General features: G+C 43.7%; 5 non-coding genes across 5 annotated transcripts; all 5 read left to right on the top strand.

The window, feature by feature from the left end:
* The first annotated feature begins 293 nt into the window (after positions 1–293).
* Positions 294–380, top strand: trnastop-uca. Its single transcript has one exon. It is a non-coding gene; the product is annotated as a tRNA-Sec (tRNA).
* A 2,685-nt stretch (positions 381–3,065) lies between these two features.
* On the top strand, positions 3,066–3,152 carry trnastop-uca. Its single transcript has one exon. It is a non-coding gene; the product is annotated as a tRNA-Sec (tRNA).
* A 2,687-nt stretch (positions 3,153–5,839) lies between these two features.
* On the top strand, positions 5,840–5,926 carry trnastop-uca. Its single transcript has one exon. It is a non-coding gene; the product is annotated as a tRNA-Sec (tRNA).
* A 2,687-nt stretch (positions 5,927–8,613) lies between these two features.
* Positions 8,614–8,700, top strand: trnastop-uca. The gene has a single exon. It is a non-coding gene; the product is annotated as a tRNA-Sec (tRNA).
* Positions 8,701–11,372: 2,672 nt separating this feature from the next.
* On the top strand, positions 11,373–11,459 carry trnastop-uca. Its single transcript has one exon. It is a non-coding gene; the product is annotated as a tRNA-Sec (tRNA).
* Positions 11,460–22,470: the final 11,011 nt, after the last annotated feature.

The raw sequence follows: 22,470 nt of genomic DNA on the forward strand, positions 1-22,470 counted from the left end.
CAATGACTCTGTGCTGGTGGAATTAGCAGGCTCCACCACTTCTGAATTGGCGACCTTGTCCAATCAGAATGTTCAATATTTGCATATGTGTCTGCAGATTGTGATGGGTTTGCAGGCATCATCCATGTGAACTGAGTTGAAACTTCTTTGCTGCAGTGATTTCAGTTTGTAATTTGAAGACTTGCGGAATAATAGTCAGAGAGATATTTTAAAAAGCACAGAATAAATCGCTGCAAACTAAAAAGGAGGAAGACATTGGTGGTTTATATACCGCTCCGACAAAACTAAATAATGCCTGGATGACCCTCAGTGGTCTGGGGTGCAGGCTTCAAACCTGTAGCTGTCTAGCAACAGAGTGGTTCAATTCCACCTTTCAGGCGTGCCTACTAAATGGATGTATTTTGGAAAGTCCTTTCTTTCCATTTCATTTGTTGGAGACATAATACTCTGTCAACAGCAGCAGTTGGCTGTACTACATCTTGTACAGCGATGGTTTGTACCGTGTTTCCCAACTCGGTGTGAGCTGGAGGAGCTCCACTCTGGCATGGCAGCTCTTGGCTGCGTTTGTTGCAGAGGTAGCATGTTGCTGGGTCCAATTTGAAGACTTTTTCAATCAAGTATCAGTCGCTGAAGAGAGTGTTTTCAACTCCATCCCACAACACCTAATTAGGGATGAGCTCAGAACTCCACCAACGTCTATGGAGATGATGCAAGCCATCACACAAATGAAGGAAGGAGGGAGGAGAGGAACTAACATTACAGCTCCATGCCCTGATCCCACAGAGCTGGAATGAACAGGACGTCCCAAATTACCTCAAGGACACCATCATTGTGACAATCTTCTAGAAAGAGGACAAATGCAGTGGTGCAAATTACACAGCCATCTCCCCTGATTCCCATTGCAGAAAAGATCGTTACAAGAACCCTTCTGAATCGACGTATTATGCTTGCTCAAGAGATACTCCTTGAATCTCAATGTGGCCTTAGGCTATCAAGAGGCACGGCCAACATGATTTTTACATGTCGCCAGCTACAAGAAAATATGTCACGAACAAATCAACCTCTCTACATAGCGTTCTTTGATTTGACAAAGGCACTTGACTCTGTAATTCATGAGGGACGCTGGAAGATTCTGCTGAAATATGCAAGTCCTCCAAAATGTTCCCACCCTCTGCCTGTTTCATGATGAAATGCGAGTGGCGATCCTTAACAATGGATACATTAGTCTGTTTGCTGTTAAGACGGATGAGAAACAAGGTTGAATGGTCGCTTCAACTCTGTTTTTGACCTTCCTTGCTTCTTTGCTCCGTCTGAATAGAGACAAGCTCCCCGATGGATTGCAGCTTACAACTGGAATGGACAGTAAACTATTTACTCTCAGATGAATCCAATCACAAACTAAGACCTTGCCGACCCCAGTCACTGAGCTCCAATACGCTGGTGATGCTGCAGCAAATGCTGTATTGGAAATGGAAATCCAGAGAATCATTGATGTATTTACTGAGGTATTTGAGAAGATGGCATTGACACTCAACATTCAGATAGCTAAAGCCTACCATCAGTAAACTCCAAATGCAGAAGTCCTTCCCCCATTGATTAGGATTCATGATGGGTGCCTGGGAAATTTGGAACACTTCCAGTAGCTTCAATGGTATCTTTCATAGACGGTTGATATTGACAAAGAGATCAAACACTGCCTGAAATCTATTGGTGCTGCCTTTGGTCAACTGAGGAAGCGAGTGGTTGAAGACCATGATGTCAAAATTAACACCAAACTCATGGTCTACCATGCGGTCATGGTCAATTCTGAACTGCATTGGTCCGAAACATGGGCAACACATCAATGGCACCTCAACGCTCTGTAGTCATTGCATCAACGCTACCAGCGCAAGATCTTACATCTTAAGTTGTAGGACATAAACACCAACATCAGTTTCCTCTCAAATGCAGGTGCTCACATAAGCATCGAGGATATGATCATCCACCATCAGCTTCGGTGATTTGGTTATACAGTTCCGGTGTCAGATACCAGGGTCCCAAAGCAGGTCATCGTCTCCAGGCTCAGTCAGGGCAGAGGAGGACAAAAGAAGCGCTCCAAGGATGTGCAGAGAGCCAACATGAAGAGAGGCAACATTGACATTCATTCCTGGGAGATCGTCACCTTGGACCGAAGCTCGAGGCAGCAGAGTCTGTGGTGAAGGATCCCAACATTTGAGACGCAACGACAAGAAAATGAAGAGGAAGAGCCAAAATGGCAAAACGTTCACGCCATGACCCGAAGTGATAACACATGACCACACATCCCGCATGACAACAAATGCCCCAAATGCCATAAAGACTGCACATCTGGAATCAGTCTCGTCAGTCATCTTCAGAATCACGGGACACAATCATCCTCACTAGCGAGGGATAGCCAATAAAAACAGGAACAATAATAGTAATAAAAGACAGCGGCCTGAGAAGGTGTACAAGTCACTGGCCTCTGTTCTCACTGGGCCCTCTCCTTGGCCGGCTAAGCTTTTCATTTTTTCCCACCTATTCCAATGCCTCTCCAAACAGTCAGCATCCAGATGTCATGGCCCCGAATCACTGTCTTCTAGTGTGGATGTCCGCAATTTTGATACCTGGTTTGCAAGTCTCCCTGTAACAGAGGTATGGAATCCCAGGAGGACATGAGCCAGTGACCAATTCACCATTCAAAATGTCTTTGTGTGTACGGCATTCATGCATCCGATTAAAGTGGCCGAGCCAGCACAGATTTGTTGGCTTAACAATGACTCTGTGCTGGTGGAATTAGCAGACTCCAGCACTTCTGAATTGGCGACCTTGTCCAATAAGAATGTACAATATTTGCATATGAGTCTGCAGATTGTGATGGCTTTGCAGGCATCATCCATGTGAACTGAGTTGAAACTACTTTGCTGCGGTGATTTCAGTTTGTAATTTGATGATTTGCGGAATAATAGGCAGAGAGATATTTTAAAAAGCACAGAATAAATCGCTGCAAACTAAAAAAGAGGAAGACGTTGGTGGTTAATATACCGCTCAGACAAACAGCCAATAATGCCTGGATGACCCTCAGTGGTCTGGGGTGCAGGCTTCAAACCTCTAGCTGTCTAGTGACAGAGTGGTTCAATTCCACCTTTCAGGCGTACCTACTAAATGGATGTATTTTGTAAAGTCCTTTCTTTCCATTTCATTTGTTGGAGACATAATACTCTGTCAACAGCAGCAGTTGGCTGTATTCCATCTTGTACAGAAATGGTTTATACCGTGTTTCCCAACTCGGTGTGAGCTGGAGGAGCTCCACTCTGGCATGGCAGCTCTTGGCTGCGTTTGTTGCAGAGGTAGCATGTTGCTGGGTCCAATTTGAAGACTTTTTCAATCAAGTATCAGTCGCTGAAGAGAGTGTTTTCAACTCCGCCCCCCCAACACCTAATTAGGGATGAGCTCAGAACTCCACCAACATCTATGGAGATGATGCAAGCCATCACACAAATGAAGGAAGGAGGGAGGGGAGGAACTAACATTACAGCTCCATGCCCTGATCCTACCGAGCTGGAATGAACAGGACGTCCCAAATTACCTCAAGGACACCATCATTGTGACAATCTTCTAGAAAGAGGACAAATGCAGTGGTGCAAATTACACAGCCATCTCCCCTGATTCCCATTGCAGAAAAGATTGTTACAAGAACCCTTCTGAATCGACTTATTATGCTTGCTCAAGAGATACTCCTTGAATCTCAAGGTGGCCTTAGGCTAACAAGAGGCACGGCCAACGTGATTTTTACATGTCGCCAGCTACAAGAACAATGTCATGAACAAATCAACCTCTCTACATAGCGTTCTTTGATTTGACAAAGGCACTTGACTCTGTAATTCATGAGGGACGCTGGAAGATTCTGCTGAAATATGCAAGTCCTCCAAAATGTTCCCACCCTCTGCCTGTTTCATGATGAAATGCGAGTGGCGATCCTTAACAATGGATACATTAGTCTGTTTGCTGTTAAGACGGATGAGAAACAAGGTTGAATGGTCGCTTCAACTCTGTTTTTGACCTTCCTTGCTTCTTTGCTCCGTCTGAATAGAGACAAGCTCCCCGATGGATTGCAGCTTACAACTGGAATGGACAGTAAACTATTTACTCTCAGATGAATCCAATCACAAACTAAGACCTTGCCGACCCCAGTCACTGAGCTCCAATACGCTGGTGATGCTGCAGCAAATGCTGTATTGGAAATGGAAATCCAGAGAATCATTGATGTATTTACTGAGGTATTTGAGAAGATGGCATTGACACTCAACATTCAGATAGCTAAAGCCTACCATCAGTAAACTCCAAATGCAGAAGTCCTTCCCCCATTGATTAGGATTCATGATGGGTGCCTGGGAAATTTGGAACACTTCCAGTAGCTTCAATGGTATCTTTCATAGACGGCTGATATTGACAAAGAGATCGAACACTGCCTGAAATCTATTGGTGCAGCCTTTGGTCAACTGAGGAAGCGAGTGGTTGAAGACCATGATGTCAAAATTAACACCAAACTCATGGTCTACCATGCGTTCGTGGTCAATTCTGTACTGCATTGGGCCGAAACATGGGCAACACATCAATGGCACCTCAAAGCTCTGTAGTCATTGCATCAACGCTGCCAGCGCAAGATCTTACATCTTAAGTTGTAGGACAGAAACACCAACATCAGTTCCCTCTCACATGCAGGTGCTCACATAAGCATTGAGGATATGATCATCCGCCATCAGCTTCGGTGATTTGGTTATACAGTTCCGGTGTCAGATACCAGGGTCCCAAAGCAGGTCATCTTCTCCAGGCTCAGTCAGGGCAGAGGAGGACAAAAGAAGCACTCCAAGGATGTGCAGAGAGCCAACATGAAGAGAGGCAACATTGACATTCATTCCTGGGAGATCGTCACCTTGGACCGAAGCTCGAGGCAACAGAGCCTGTGGTGAAGGATCCCAACAATTTGAGACGCAACGACAAGAAAGTGAAGAGGAAGAGCCAAAATGGCAAAACGTTCACGCCATGACCCGAAGTGATAACACATGACCACACATCCCGCATGACAACAAAAGCCCCAAATGCCATAAAGACTGCACATCTGGAATCGGTCTCATCAGTCATCTTCAGAATCACGGGACACAATCATCCTCACTAGCGAGGGATAGCCAATAATAACAGGAACAATAATATTAATAAAAGACAGCGGCCTGAGAAGTTGTACAAGTCTCTGGCCTCTGTTCTCTCTGGGCCCTCTCCTTGGCCGGCTAAGCTTTTCATTTTTTCCCACATATTCCAATGCCTCTCCAAACAGTCAGCATCCAGATGACATGGCCCCGAGTCACTGTCTTCTAGTGTGGATGTCCGCAATTTTGATACCTGGCTTGCAGGTGTCTTTGTAACAGAGGTATGGAATCCCAGGAGGACATGAGCCAGTGACCAATTCACCATTCAAAATGTCTTTGTGTGTACGGTAGTCATGCACCCGATTAACGTGGCCGAGCCAGCACAGACTTTGTTGGCTTAACAATGACTCTGTGCTCGTGGAATTAGCAGGCTCCAGCAGTTCTGAATTGGCGACCTTGTCCAATAAGAATGTACAATATTTGCATATGAGTCTGCAGATTGTGATGGGTTTGCAGGCATCATCCATGTGAACTGAGTTGAAACGTCTTTGCTGCGGTGATTTCAGTTTGTAATTTGAAGACTTGCGGAATAATAGTCAGAGAGATATTTTAAAAAGCACAGAATGAATCACTGCAAACTAAAAAGAATGAAGACATTGGTGCTTTATATACAGCTCAGACAAATGATAAAAAATTCCTGGATGACCCTCAGTGGTCTGGGGTGCAGGCTTCAAACCTGCAGCTGTCTAGCAACAGAGTGGTTCAATTCCACCTTTCAGGCGTACCTACTAAATGGATGTGTTTTGGAAAGTCCTTTCTTTCCAATTGATTTGTTGGAGACATAATACTCTGTCAACAGCAGCAGTTGGCTGTACTCCGTCTTGTACAGCGATGGTTTGTACCGTGTTTCCCAACTCGGTGTGAGCTGGAGGAGCTCCACTCTGGCATGGCAGCTCTTGGCTGCGTTTATTGCAGAGGTAGCATGTTGCTGGGTCCAATTTGAAGACTTTTTCAATCAAGTATCAGTCGCTGAAGAGAGTGTTTTCAACTGCGCCCCAAAAACACCGAATTAGGGATGAGCTCAGAACTCCACGAACGTCGATGGAGATGATGCAAGCCATCACACAAATGAAGGAAGGAGGGGGGGGAGGAACTAACATTACAGCTCCATGCCCTGATCCTACAGAGCTGGAATGAACAGAACGTCCCAAATCACCTCAAGGACACCATCATTGTGACAATCTTCTAGAAAGAGGACAAATGCAGTGGTGCAAATTACACAGCCATCTCCCCTGATTCCCATTGCAGAAAAGATCGTTACAAGAACCCTTCTGAATCGACTTATTATGCTTGCTCAAGAGATACTCCTTGAATCTCAATGTGGCCTTAGGCTATCAAGAGTCACGGCCAACATGATTTTTACATGTCGCCAGCTACAAGAAAATATGTCACGAACAAATCAACCTCTCTACATAGTGTTCTTTGATTTGACAAAGGCACTTGACTCTGTAATTCATGAGGGACGCTGGAAGATTCTGCTGAAATATGCAAGTCCTCCAAAATGTTCCCACCCTCTGCCTGTTTCATGATGAAATGCGAGTGGCGATCCTTAACAATGGATACATTAGTCTGTTTGCTGTTAAGACAGATGAGAAACAAGGTTGAATGGTCGCTTCAACTCTGTTTTTGACCTTCCTTGCTTCTTTGCTCCGTCTGAATAGAGACAAGCTCCCCGATGGATTGCAGCTTACAACTGGAATGGACAGTAAACTATTTACTCTCAGATGAATCCAATCACAAACTAAGACCTTGCCGACCCCAGTCACTGAGCTCCAATACGCTGGTGATGCTGCAGCAAATGCTGTATTGGAAATGGAAATCCAGAGAATCATTGATGTATTTACTGAGGTATTTGAGAAGATGGCATTGACACTCAACATTCAGATAGCTAAAGCCTACCATCAGTAAACTCCAAATGCAGAAGTCCTTCCCCCATTGATTAGGATTCATGATGGGTGCCTGGGAAATTTGGAACACTTCCAGTAGCTTCAATGGTATCTTTCATAGACGGCTGATATTGACAAAGAGATCGAACACTGCCTGAAATCTATTGGTGCAGCCTTTGGTCAACTGAGGAAGTGAGCGGTTGAAGACCATGATGTCAAAATTAACACCAAACTCATGGTCTACCATGTGGTCATGGTCAATTCTGTACTGCATTGGGCTGAAAAAAGGGCAACACATCAATGGCACCTCAAAGCTCTGTAGTCATTGCATCAACGCTGCCAGCGCAAGATCTTACATCTTAAGTTGTAGGACAGAAACACCAACATCAGTTTCCTCTCACATGCAGGTGCTCACATAAGCATCGAGGATATGATCATCCGCCACCAGCTTCGGTGATTTGGTTATACAGTTCCGGTGTCAGATACCAGGGTCCCAAAGCAGGTCATCTTCTCCAGTCTCAGTCAGGGCAGAGGAGCACAAAATAAGCGCTCCAAGGATGTGCAGAGAGCCAACATGAAGAGAGGCAACATTGACATTCATTCCTGGGAGATCGTCACCTTGGACCGAAGCTCGAAGCAGCAGAGTCTGTGGTGAAGGATCCCAACAATTTGAGACGCAACGACAAGAAAATGAAGAGGAAGAGCCAAAATGGCAAAACGTTCACGCCATGACCCGAAGTGATAACACATGACCACACATCCCGCATGACAACAAATGCCCCAAATGCCATAAAGACTGCACATCTGGAATTGGTCTCGTCAGTCATCTTCAGAATCACGGGACACAATCATCCTCACTAGCGAGGGATAGCCAATAATAACATGAACAATAATAGTAATAAAAGACAGCGGCCTGAGAACGTGTACAAGTCACTGGCCTCTGTTCTCTCTGGGCCCTCTCCTTGGCCGGCTAAGCTTTTCATTTTTTCCCACCTATTCCAATGCCTCTCCAAACAGTCAGCATCCAGATGTCATGGCCCCGAGTCACTGTCTTCTAGTGTGGATGTCCAGAATTTTGATACCTGGTTTGCAAGTGTCCCTGTAACAGAGGTATGGAATCCCAGGAGGACATGAGCCAGTGACCAATTCACCATTCAAAATGTCTTTGTGTGTACGGCAGTCATGCTCCCGATTAACGTGGCCGAGCCAGCACAGACTTTGTTGGCTTAACAATGACTCTGTGCTGGTGGAATTAGCAGGCTCCAGCACTTCTGAATTGGCGACCTTGTCCAATCAGAATGTACAATATTTGCATATGAGTCTGCAGATTGTGATGGGTTTGCAGGCATCATCCACGTGAACCGAGTTGAAACTTCTTTGCTGCGTGATTTCAGTTTGTAATTTGAAGACTTGCGGAATAATAGTCAGAGAGATATTTTAAAAAGCACAGAATAAATCGCTGCAAACTAAAAAGAATGAAGACATTGGTGCTTTATATACCGCTCAGACAAATGATAAAAAATTCCTGGATGACCCTCAGTGGTCTAGGGTGCTTGCTTCAAACCTGCAGCTGTCTAGCAACAGAGTGGTTCAATTCCACCTTTCAGGCGTACCTACTAAATGGATGTGTTTTGGAAAGTCCTTTCTTTCCATTTCATTTGTTGGAGACATAATACTCTGTCAACAGCAGCAGTTGGCTGTATTCCATCTTCTACAGCGACGGTTTATACCGTGTTTCCCTACTCGGTGTGAGCTGGAGGAGCTCCACTCTGGCATGGCAGCTCTTGGCTGCGTTTGTTGCAGAGGTAGCATGTTGCTGGGTCCAATTTGAAGACTTTTTCAATCAAGTATCAGTCGCTGAAGAGGGTGTTTTCAACTCCGCCCCACAACACCTAATTAGGGATGAGCTCAGAACTCCACCATCACCTATGGAGATGATGCAAGCCATCACACAAATGAAGGAAGGAGGGAGGGGAGGAACTAACTTTACAGCTCCATGCCCTGATCCTACAGAGCTGGAATGAACAGGACGTCCCAAATTACCTCAAGGACACCATCATTGTGACAATCTTCTAGAAAGAGGACAAATGCAGTGGTGCAAATTACACAGCCATCTCCCCTGATTCCCATTGCAGAAAAGATCGTTACAAGAACCCTTCTGAATCCACTTATTATGCTTGCTCAAGAGATACTCCTTGAATCTCAAGGTGGCCTTAGGCTAACAAGAGGCACGGCCAACATGATTTTTACATGTCGCCAGCTTCAGGAACAATGTCACGAACAAATCAACCTCTCTACATAGCGTTCTTTGATTTGACAAAGGCACTTGACTCTGTAATTCATGAGGGACGCTGGAAGATTCTGCTGAAATATGCAAGTCCTCCAAAATGTTCCCACCCTCTGCCTGTTTCATGATGAAATGCGAGTGGCGATCCTTAACAATGGATACATTAGTCTGTTTGCTGTTAAGACGAATGAGAAACAAGGTTGAATGGTCGCTTCAACTCTGTTTTTGACCTTCCTTGCTTCTTTGCTCCGTCTGAATAGAGACAAGCTCCCCGATGGATTGCAGCTTACAACTGGAATGGACAGTAAACTATTTACTCTCAGATGAATCCAATCACAAACTAAGACCTTGCCGACCCCAGTCACTGAGCTCCAATACGCTGGTGATGCTGCAGCAAATGCTATATTGGAAATGGAAATCCAGAGAATCATTGATGTATTTACTGAGGTATTTGAGAAGATGGCATTGACACTCAACATTCAGATAGCTAAAGCCTACCATCAGTAAACTCCAAATGCAGAAGTCCTTCCCCCATTGATTAGGATTCATGATGGGTGCCTGGGAAATTTGGAACACTTCCAGTAGCTTCAAAGGTATCTTTCATAGACGGCTGATATTGACAAAGAGATCGAACACTGCCTGAAATCTATTGGTGCAGCCTTTGGTCAACTGAGGAAGCGAGTGGTTGAAGACCATGATGTCAAAATTAACACCAAACTCATGGTCTACCATGCGCTCGTGATCAATTCTGTACTGCATTGGGTCGAAACATGGGCAACGCATCAGAGGCACCTCAAAGCTCTGGAATCATTGCATCAACGCTGCCAGTACAAGATCTTACATCTTAAGTGGGAGGACAGAAACACCAACATCAGTTTCCACTCACATGCAGGTACCATAAGCATCGAGGATATGTTCATGCGCCATCAGCTTCGGTGGTTTGGTTATACAGTTCAGGTGTCAGATACCAGAGCAGGTAATTTTTCTCCAGGCTCAGTCAGGGCAGAGGAGCACAAAAGAAGCGCTCCAAGGATGTGCAGAGAGCCAACATGAAGAGAGGCAACATTGACATTCAATCGGGGGAAATTGTCACCTTGGACCGAAGCTCGAGGCAGCAGAGTCTGTGGTGAAGGATCCCAACATTTTGAGAAGCAACGACAAGAAAATGAAGAGGAAAATCCAAAATGGCAAAACGTTCACGCCATGACCCGAAGTGATAACACATGACCACACATCCCGCATGACAACAAATGCCCCACATGACATAAAGACTGCACATCTGGAATCGGTCTCGTCAGTCATCTTCAGAATCACGGGAGACAATCATTCTCACTAGCGAGGGATAGCCAATAATAACAAGAACATTAATAGTAATAAAAGACAGCGGCCTGAGAAGGTGTACATGTCACTGGCCTCTGTTCTCTCTGGGCCCTCTCCTTGGCCGGCTAAGCTTTTCATTTTTTCCCACCTATTCCAATGCCTCTCCAAACAGTCAGCATCCAGATGTCACGGCCCCCAGTCACTGTCTTCCAGCGTGGATGTCCGCAATTTTGATACCTAGCTTGCAGGTGTCCTTGTAACAGAGGTATGGGATCCCAGGTGGACATGAGCCAGTGACCAATTCACCATTCAAAATGTCTTTGTGTGTACGGCAGTCATGCACCTGATAAACGTGGCCGAGCCAGCACAGACTTTGTTGGCTTAACAATGACTCTGTGCTGGTGGAATTAGCAGGCTCCAGCACTTCTGAATTGGAGACCTTGTCCAATCAGAATGTACAATATTTGCATATGAGTCTGCAGATTGTGATGGGTTTGCAGGCATCATCCACGTGAACTGAGTTGAAACTTCTTTGCTGCAGTGATGTCAGTTTGTAAATTGAAGAGTTGCGGAATAATAGAGAGATAATTTAAAAAGCACAGAATAAATCGCTGCAAACTAAAAAGGATGAAGGCATTGGTGCTTTATATATCGCTCAGACAAACGACAAACAATTCCTGGATGACCCTCAGTGGTCTAGGGTTCAGGCTTCAAACCTGTAGCTGTGTAGCGACAGAGTGGTTCAATTCCACCTTTCAGGCATTGCTACTGAATGGATGTGTTTTGGGAAGTCCTTTCTTTCCATTTCATTAGTTGGAGACATAATACTCTGTCAACAGCAGCAGTTGGCTGTTATTCCATCTGGTATAGCGACGGTTTGTACCGTATTTCCCAAATCAGTGTGAGCTGGAGGAGCTCCACTCTGGCATGGCAGCTCTTGGCTGTGTTTGTTGCAGAGGTAGCATGTTGCTGGGTCCAATTTGAAGACTTTTTCAATCAAGTATCAATCGCCGAAGAGAGTGTTTTCAACTTCGCCCCACAACACCTAATTAGGGATGAGCTCAGAACTCCACCAACGTCTATGGAGATGATGCAAGCCATCACACAAATGAAGGAAGGAGGGAGGGGAGGAACTAACATTACAGCTCCATGCCCTGATCCTACAGAGCTGGAAAGAACAGGACGTCCCAAATTACCTCAAGGACACCATCATTGTGACAATCTTCTAGAAAGAGGACAAATGCAGTGGTGCAAATTACACAGCCATCTCCCTGATTTCCATTGCAGAAAAGATCGTTACAAGAACCCTTCTGAATCGACTTATTATACTTGCTCAAGAGATACTCTTTGAATCTCAATGTGGGCTTAGGCCATCAAGAGGCTCGGCCAACATGATTTTTACATGTCGCCAGCTACAAGAACAATGTCACAAACAACATCAACCTCTCTACATAGCGTTCTTTGTTTTGACAAAGGCACTTGACTCTGTAATTCATGAGGGACGCTGGAAGATTCTGCTTAAATATGCATGTCCTCCAAAATGTTCCCACCCTCTGCCTGTTTCATGATGATATGCGAGTGGCGATCCTTAACAATGGATACATTAGTCTGTTTGCTGTTAAGACGGATGAGAAACAAGGTTGTATGGTCGCTTCAACTCTGTTTTTGACCTTCCTTGCTTTTATGCTCCGTCTGAATAGAGACAAGCTCCCCGATGGATTGCAGCTTACAACTGGAATGGACAGTAAACTATTTACTCTCAGATGAATCCAATCACAAACTAAGACCTTGCCGACCCCAGTCACTGAGCTCCAATACGCTGGTGATGCTGCAGCAAATGCTGTATTGGAAATGGAAATCCAGAGAATCATTGATGTATTTACTGAGGTATTTGAGAAGATGGCATTGACACTCAACATTCAGATAGCTAAAGCCTACCATCAGTAAACTCCAAATGCAGAAGTCCTTCCCCCATTGATTAGGATTCATGATGGGTGCCGGGAAATTTGGAACACTTCCAGTAGCTTCAAAGGTATCTTTCATAGACGGCTGATATTGACAAAGAGATCGAACACTGCCTGAAATCTATTGGTGCAGCCTTTGGTCAACTGAGGAAGCGAGTGGTTGAAGACCATGATGTCAAAATTAACACCAAACTCATGGTCTACCATGCGCTCGTGATCAATTCTGTACTGCATTGGGACCAAATATCGGCAATGCATCAGAGGCACCTCAAAGCTCTGGAGTCATTGCATCAACACTGCCAGTACAAGATCTCACATCTTAAGTGGGAGGACAGAAACACCAACATCAGTTTCCTCTCACATGCAGGTACCATAAGCATCGAGGATATGATCATCCGCCATCAGCTTCGGTGGTTTGTTTATGCAGTTCAGGTGTCAGATACCAGGGTCCCAAAGCAGGTCATCTTCTCCAGGCACAGTCAGGGCAGAGGAGCAAAAAAGAAGCGCTCCTAGGACGTGCAGAGATCCAACATGAAGAGAGGCAACATTGACATTCATTCCTGGGAAATCGTCACCTTGGACCGAAGCTCGAGGCAGCAGAGTCTGTGGTGAAGGATCCCAACATTTTGAGACGCAAGGACAAGAAAATGAAGAGGAAAATCCAAAATGGCAAAACGTTCACGCAATGACCCGAAGTGATAACACATGACCACACATCCCGCATGACAACAAATGCCCCACATGACATAAAGACTGCACATCTAGAATCGGTCTCGTCAGTCATCTTCAGACTCACGGGAGACACTAGCGAGGGATAGCCAATAATAACAGGAACAATAATAGTAACAAAAGACAGTGGCCTGAGAAGGTGTACAAGTCACTGGCCTCTGTTCTCTCTGGGCCCTCTCCTTGGCCGGCTAAGCTTTTCGTTTTTTCCCACCTATTCCAATGCCTCTCCAAACAGTCAGCATCCAGATGTCACGACCACCAGTCACTGTCATCCAGTGCGGATGTCCGCAATTTTGATACCTGGCTTGCAGGTGTCCTTGTAACAGAGGTATGGAATCCAAAGAGGACATGAGCCAGTGACCAATTCACCATTCAAAATGTCTTTGTGCGTACGGCAGTCATGCTCCCGATAATCGTGGCCGAGCCAGCACAGACGTCGTTGGCTTAACAATGACACTGTGCTGGTGGAATTAGCAGGTTCCAGCACTTCTGAATTGGTGACCTTGTCCAATCAGAATGTACATTATTTGGATATGAGTCTGAAGATTGTGATGGGTTTGCAGGCATCATCCATGTGAACTGAGTTGAAACCTCTTTACTGTGGTAATTTTTGTTTAAGATTGCGGAATAATAGTCAGGAAAATATTTTAAAAACGCACAGAATAAATCACTGCAAACTAAAAAGTATAACGATATTGTTGTTTTATATACCGCTCAGTTATCATCAGCATTGTTTGGTGCAGGTTTCCAGGGTTCCCTGTCCAACACCCCTCTAACCACCACTCTTCTTCTCAAACAGCTTCTTTTTCACCACATTTCTGTTTCTCTTTCATTCAGATGTAGTGTCATATGGATTCGAATCGTTAACTCTGTCTTCCTCTCCACAGACACGCATTGCCTGGTGTGAATCCTGTGAGGATTCAGACAGCAGAGCTTTGGATGAGCTGACGTTGACAGAGTGTGTAAAATGGATGGGCAGCATGGACAGCACCAGAATAATTTGGTCTGGAAGTAACAAAAGCATGGATGAGGATTTCAGCAGCAACAATTTTCAGTTATTATGGTACCTTTAACATTGGAAAATTACTCATTACTTCACAGAGGCATAAGGAGAAACGGCTGCTAAGCCAACAAGAGAAAAATTAAGGGGAGCGAATGAAATGTAAGTCTAAGAGGTGCATTTTCAGGTAATAGGTTGGTTTTTAACAGGATCTTAAAAGAGGAGGGAGAGCTGCAGTGACCAAGGGGTTTAAGGATGGGATTCCAAATCAATGCAGTCAATGGAACATAAGTAAAAACAGAAAATGCTGGAAAAACTCAGCAGGTCTGGCAATGTCTGTGGAGAAACAGAGTTAACGTATCGAGTCCATGTGACTTTTTCAGAGCAGTCGATAGAACAGTCTGAATTATGGTTTCAATTTGTTCTCAAGTTTTGAGTGATGCTCACAAGGTCACATTTAATGCTCACCCTTTTATATGCTACAGGCGTTAAAAATCAGCCACATTTACATTTTTATATTTTTCAGCATAAATTTTCAAGTATTATTTTCCGGATCAAATCATAAAGGGAATGTTTCTGTGATGGCAGAAGCAGCTGCATCATACGTTGGGTCAAAATCCTGGCACTCTCTCCCTAACAGCACTATGGGTGTACCTACACCACATGGACTGCAGCGGTTCAAGAAGCCAGCTCACCACCACTTTCTCAAGGGCTACTAAGGATGGGCATAAATGCTGGCCCAGCCAACAAAGGCCACATCCCATGAATTAATAAAAAGAAAATTCCTGATAACATCACAGAAAAATGGACTGTATTAAACTCTTGCCAATAGTTCATCACAACAGAAGAATCACTGAAGAAGGCAGGTTGATTAAGTATCCTCCCCAGTATCAACATCCATCCTTCCTTAGAGCGCTACTCTGCAGCTAATTGGATGCTGCATCACGTGCAGCATCCTTTAGGTAGTCCCTTCTTCTAACTGATGTGTGGGCCGCATATCCCTAATATTACATTGCATATTTAAATAACACAAGAGGAAAGAAGGCATGACATGGAGTTTAGAAAGCCTTACACACCTTACGCACCCAGCATATCTGCATGTCATGACTAATCTGACAATGAACCTTGAGAACAGTCTGGACTGGCTTTGAACCAACAAGGAGCTAGTTGGTCAGTTGTCACTGTCCCCTGTCAATTCCTGCAATATTATAACAATGCAAGAAATAGGAGCAGGAGTAGGCCATACCACCCGTCGAGCCTGCTCCACCATTCAATGTGATCATGGGTGATCTTAGTCTTCAATTCCATTTTCCCACCCACTCCCATTTCCCTTGATTCCCTGAGGAAAAATGTGTCAAATAGCTTTGAATATGGAGCACTCACAACCCTCTGGGTAGAGAAAGATCCTTTGAGTGAACAAATTTCTCTTTATTCCAGCCTTAAATGATCGGCCCCTTATCCTGAATCTGTGCCCCTGTGTTCCCAGTCAGGGGAAACAACCTCTCAGCGTCTCCCCTGTCAAGCTTCATGATCTTGAATGTTTCAATGATATCGCTTCTCGTTCTTCTAATCTCCAGAGAATACAGGCCCAGTTTACTTAGTCCCTCATCATAGGACAACCCTCTCATCCCAGGGGCCAATCTAGTGAGCCTTTGCTGAACTTCCTCCAATACATGTACATCCTTCCTTAAATATGGAGACCAAAGTTTTGCACAGTGTGCTCTCCCCAAAGTTCCATACAATTGTAGCAAGACTTCCTTATTCTTGTACTCCAAACCCCATGCCAACATACCATTTGCTTTCCTAATTGCTAATTTCTGGTGTTCCTTGTACAAGTATACCCAAGTCCCTTTCTACATCAACCTTTACAAGTTTCACACCATTTAAAAATATTCTGCTTTTCTATTACGACTGGTGTGTATAACCTCACACTTCTCCAAATTATATTCCATTTTGTTGCCCGCTCACCTAATCTGTCCATATCTCTTTACAGCCATTTTGTGTCCCTCTCACAGCTGGCATTCACAACCTAGCTTTGTATCGTCAGAAATCTTAAATGAATTACTCTCTGTATTTTCATCTAAGTCATTAACATAGATTGTGAATAGCTGAGGCCCCAGCACTGATTCTTGCAGCACTCCATTATTCATAGACTGCCAACTTGAAAATGCCCCATTTATCCCTACTCTCTGCTTCCTGTCTGTTAACAAATCCTCTATCCATGTTAAAAAAGCCATGTCCAACTCTATAAGCCCTTATCTAGTGTATTAAACTTTTGTGTTGCGTCTTGTCGAATGCCTTTTGCAAATCCAAGTATACTTCATCTAATGATTCCCCTTTAACTACCTTATTTGTTACACCCTCAAAAACTCTTAATAATTTTGTCAAACAGAATTTCTCTTTCATAAAACCATGTTGACTTTCTCTCATCATACAATGCTTTTCTAAGTGCATTGTTAAGATTTCCATAATAAGCACTTTTCCCATGACTAATAATACAGGCTAATTGGCCTGTCGTTCCCCGTTTTCTATCTCCCTTCTTTCTTGAATAGTGGTGCTACATTTGATATTTTCCAATCTGCTGGGATCATTCCAGAATCTAAGGAATTTTGGAAAATTATAGCCAGCACATCATAGAATCCTAGCAGACTGGCATCTAATTGAGGGGTTCAGATGGTTTATGTATAGAATAATGGATATCTGGGAGTGATTACAGACTGGAATCTAATCAAGGAGTTCAGATGTTTTATATATAGAATAATGGATATCTGGGGGTGATTATAGACTGGAATCTAATCAAGGGGTTCAGATGGTTTATATATAGAATAATAGATATCTGGGAGTGATTACAGACTGGAATCTAATTGAGGAGTTCAGGTGGTTTTTTATAGAATAATTGATATCTGGGAGTGATCAAACTGCCCCCCAGTGAGTTTCCCCAAATTGTTATGTTCCCGGTTGAGGAGGGATGAACCGGCTCCCTTCCTTTATTCCAATCCCCTTTGTTGGTCACACCAAGGTTAGTTTAAAAAGGATCCCTTCCCCCATGGATACCTTTTCCCAGTCCAAATGTATTTATGTTTTAGAAGAAGCCAATTTAACCAGGCTTTCTTGAGTCAAAGAGAGTGAGTTTATTAGTTACTAAAATGTGACAAATAATAATAAAAACACAACACACTTACACGCAGATTAGAAATGAGAAGTGAGTCCAGAAATAAAAGTTAAAAGAAGGTATACAAATCAGTCTTTTGGCTTGTCCATGAGGAGTAACTGGCAAAATGTTACAACCATTAAGTTGCGTGATTCCGGTAGAGCTGACTTTGGCAGTTGAGCACTGGGTTTGGCGATTCTTGGTTCTGCAGGTCAAATGAAAGGAGTTGTCTTGTTTCCTTTCCGGCTGTGGCTTTGCTGACTTTGTGAATTCCCTCCAGCAAATAGAGAAAGAGGACTTTTTTTACCACAAGCACAGGGATACCTAGTTGATGTTCTTCAGCTGTGACCTTTGCACACCAGGGCAGGAACACCAAAACTAGCACACAGAATTAGGGTTGCAGTTGGCTTTTTAACCCCTTTTCTTGTGTATTCCTGGAAGGGAAAAAACAAACATGCCTTCTCCCCAGATCTGCTTTCTTTCCAACTCACATCATGTCCACAGTCTGAGATATAACACATAGGAGATGGTAATGAGCCTTCCTTATCTCCGCAATAGGAGATTACAGTTCAGTTTTTGCATTGCATCTTTTCCTTTGAAGTGTCTCTGTCTGAAAAAGGCCTTGACACATTTTTAGTTGCAACATTATGTTCTCTAGACTAGTTGGTCAAGTGTAATCCACATCGGAATTTTCCAGCAAGTGGTTACTTTACAGTCTCAACCAGCTTTTGCTTGTATGTCCTTTTTAAAAAAAAAAACGTCTTACTTAAAAGTTCAATATGCCTGTAAGTAATTCAGGGCTACAAACTCGCTGTCATGACAACTGGAATGTATTCAAGATGGTTTATATATAGAAATATGGATCACAATCTAATCAAAGAGTTCAGATGGATTATATATAGAACAATGAATGCTTATGTTTCTCAATAAATCGTGTGTATGGGTGTTACCAATTCCAGAATATGCCATCTGATGTCATTATGCACTGCAAAAAAATCATGTGATAATCCACAAGGAATTTAAACTTGCTTTTATTCAGTTGTGAGAACTGGTGTCTTCTAGTGTGTTTAAAATTTGCAGACACTACTTTCAAATTCGGGGGTGTTTTTCTGATGAACTTGATGCATTTCCACTCTCACATCTTGGTTTCAAATCATTTTTAGCCCAAATAAGTCACAGAATTAGGATAAAGTTCTGCTATCTCACCTTCTTGGGGCAGTATTGGAAAACAAGAACTAAAACCTCGTAAATTTAGATTCTGCGGATGCTGGGATGTCCCCCTGAATGATTAAATTTGCCCTACCAATCAGTTATGTTACTGTTATGTAAAACAAACCATCTTTCCCACGATGCCCCCGCACCTCTGAAACTGCTGTGCTGTGTGAGCGAGGCAGACTAGCTGTGGGAATATCCACACCGGATAAACTGCAACATTCCAGTTTGCAGTCTCCAGGCAAGTTTGAAAATCTTTTGCCCATATTGTTCACGGCACCTGAGTGTTCAATCTTCAACTTTGGGATGCTCCTAGGCAATCTGGGAGGGGTTTATCATGTTCTTCATGGCCCCGGTCTCAACCAAATCATTTCACTGCAAAGTAGCTTATTACGTTTCAGGGAATTTCCTTTGTGACACTCCTTCTACACTTGAAAATCCTGATACAGCCCCACATTTGTACTGTTTGCTGGATATCACCGGAGGTTCTTACATGTCTATCTTGCTCATCCTTGCGATGCAAGTAACAGTTTTTATTGCCCAACCCTGAGCACATTTAGTGAGTGAGACTACGGTCCCATGTTGGGGTACTAGTGAGAGCTTTCCAGGGTCCCATACACATGATTATGTTTCCTTAGTTCTATTTGCTCAGGTGGTATTATGAACTACATAATGTCCATAAACCAGTACTATAACCACTAGACTACCACACCTGTCAGCTGAAGTAAGCACTATTTATTAATTGTAAGGAAAAGCCAAAGAGCATTCTATTCTGCAGGTCTGCTCTCAAACAATACATTCTGTGATAAAGAATGCAGCAGTGGAGGCATATGGCGCACCACAGTTGGCCACAATACCTTTGCGAAAGATGCATCTTCATCAACTCTACACAGAAGGACAAAGGCACTAGGCGCATGGGAACACCATCCTGACTTGAAAGTGTATTGCCATTCCTTCCCCATTGCTGGGTCAAAATCCTGGGACTTCCTACGTAATAACATTGTGGGAGCACCTTCACCACATGGGCTCCAGCAGTTCACAAAGAAGCCTCACTGCCCTCATCACCAGGGCAACCAGGGTTGGATAATAAATTCTGGCCTTGCCGGTAACGTCTACAGCCCAAGAATGAATGCATCATTAAAAAAGGCTATTGCACTTTATATCGTGACCCTGTATTGGAAAGTGAATATGAGTCTAAAGCAGTGAGGACAGGATTAGGTGTAGCTATGATTACCCACCCTTAACAAATTGCCCTCACGGGGTATGGCCAGTTGGGTGAAGGATAAGAGGGTTGTTTAATCCCTGAGTAAATCCACTTCTTTCTCCCTGTTCTCTCCCTTACAGGAGTCACCATGTTTTTAAATAATTCCCCACATGATGCATCATTTTTAAAATAGAGAAACGGTGAGTAACTTAATTTATAAATAAAACAGTTCTGAATTGCAGGTTGTGACCACATGTCTCAAAGTGGGTGCCAGAATTCAAGAGAAAATTCAAGGCTGGAGGCATGTTCATATCAACAATAGAATAAAATCAGAGTTCATTGAGGCACAGTACTGCTGGAGGTTGTATACAGGAGGGTTTAAATACAAGAATCTTGAACTTTACTAAATCAGATGCTAGTCAGGAACCTGAGAGAAATAAATACATTTAATACTAGATTTAATTTGTCAGTCAAGCCAAGTGATTTAACTGCTTTATAGTCTACATTAATGCAACAGATCATATTATATACTTAAATTAATTGAATGATCTGTCCTTGCAGTGGAAGCTACAGAATTAATTCTCTGTCCCACCCAACCCAGCAAAGTTTTGCACTATGGAATTGTAAAGCAGCTTTCGAAAGATTACTTGTTACAATCAGAATAAATGAGGAGGCTGTGAGGAAGGAAGTTTAAAATAAAAATGCAGATGATGTTGCTGAACTGCAGCTTGTGCCCACGAGCTCTATTGTGTAACTAACAGAACTGGGTGTTAGACGTCACTTAGCCTGGGAGGTGAAGCCACAATCTGGCTGCTGGGAGGGCTGACCAGAGGGCACAGCCTGTGTCACTCTTCAAGTTCAGACGTCATGGAAAAAGGATTCAGTGTAACAGAAAAAACCTTCAGTGAGTGCACCCACTTAGGATACTTTGCAGCAGCATCCACCATCCCACACCCGTCCTCCCACCCCTTGTCCATCACCAGCCCCCAACATTACCCCAGAAACATACCACCAAGGATTTTCATTCATTCATTCATTAACACTTCTATTAAAATAAAGCTTGTCGCATGCAGCTATCTGTAATTTCCTCTGAATTAACACATAAAGCCAAGTGATAATTCTTGTCAGCAGGTTATTAATAGTCCTCCCTCTACACAGCAAGTTTGCTTGGCATCCAGCACTTCCTGTTGTCCCAGTCCACCCCACTCCCCACCATATTGGAGATACAAAATCTCTAGCAATATACTTCACTTCTTCTGATTTCAGTTTCTCCCATTTCACTTGGGGTCACCACAATCTGGTTGATCACCCTTCTCCGTCATGTCCTGTTGGTTACCCATTCCTTGTCCAATCCTAATGACTTTAAGTCTTTCATCACTGCAGCTTTGTCTTAAACATTCCCCTTCTCCTTCTGCCTGGCAACCCTATTTCCATCACTCACCTCACCAAATGTCCTCTCTTTGCACCATAGATGAGCATACCATTTTAATTTCTTCTTGGCCACTTCAATGCTCCCACAATCTTTACTGATATGCTTTTTTAAAAATGTAATCATTTATGAATGTGGGCATTGCTGGCTAGGTCAGCATTTATTGCCCATCCCTAATTGCCCTTGAGAAGATGGTGGTGAGCTGCCTTCTTTAATCGCTGGAGCCCATTTTAGGAAGGAAGTTCCAGGATTTTGACCCAGTGAAATGAAGGAATGGTGATATATTTCCAAGTCAGGATGGTATGTGACTTGGAGGGGAACTTGCAAATGATGATGTTCCCATGCATCTGCTGCCCTTGTCCTTCAAGCTGTTAGAGGTTGCAGATTTGGAAGATGCTGTTGAAGAAGCCTTGGGAAGTTGCTGTGGCGCACCCTGTGGATGGTACACACTGCTGCCACTGTGTGTTGGTGGTGGAGGGAGTGAATGTTTAAGGTAGTGGATGAAGTGTCATCCAAGTGAGTTGCTTTGTCCTGGACGGTGTCAAGCTTCTTGAGTGTTGTCAGAGCTGCACTCGTTCAGGCAAGTGGAGGGTATTCCATCACACTCCTGATTTGTGCCTTGCAGATAGTGGACAGGCTTTGGGGAGTCCAGACGTGAGTTACTCTCTGCAGAATTTCCAACCTCTGAACTGCTCTTGCAGCCACAGTATTTATATCACAGGTGCAGCTCAGTTTCTGGTAAATGGTAACCCACAGGATGTTGATAGAGGGGGATTCAGCGATGGTAATGTCTTTGAATGTCAAGGGAAGATGGTTAGATTCTCTTTTGTCGGATATGGCCACTGCCTGGCAATTGTCTGGCACAAATATTACTGCTTCCTAATCTTGTCCTTTCTTGTTACTACACATAACCATCTCAACATCCACATCTCATTAATATCCAGTCATTGTTCCTCTCTTCTTGATTTTGCCTATGTTTCTGCACTGTATAACAATGCTGGTCTCACAATTGTGAATAGATAGTTGATTTCAACATTTGACTTCACTGCTATCTGTAAACAGAGATGTGCCAGGGTGCAGTGAG

The sequence above is a fragment of the Carcharodon carcharias genome, chromosome 5 (genome assembly GCF_017639515.1).
Source record: "Carcharodon carcharias isolate sCarCar2 chromosome 5, sCarCar2.pri, whole genome shotgun sequence".
NCBI lineage: Eukaryota > Metazoa > Chordata > Chondrichthyes > Lamniformes > Lamnidae > Carcharodon > Carcharodon carcharias.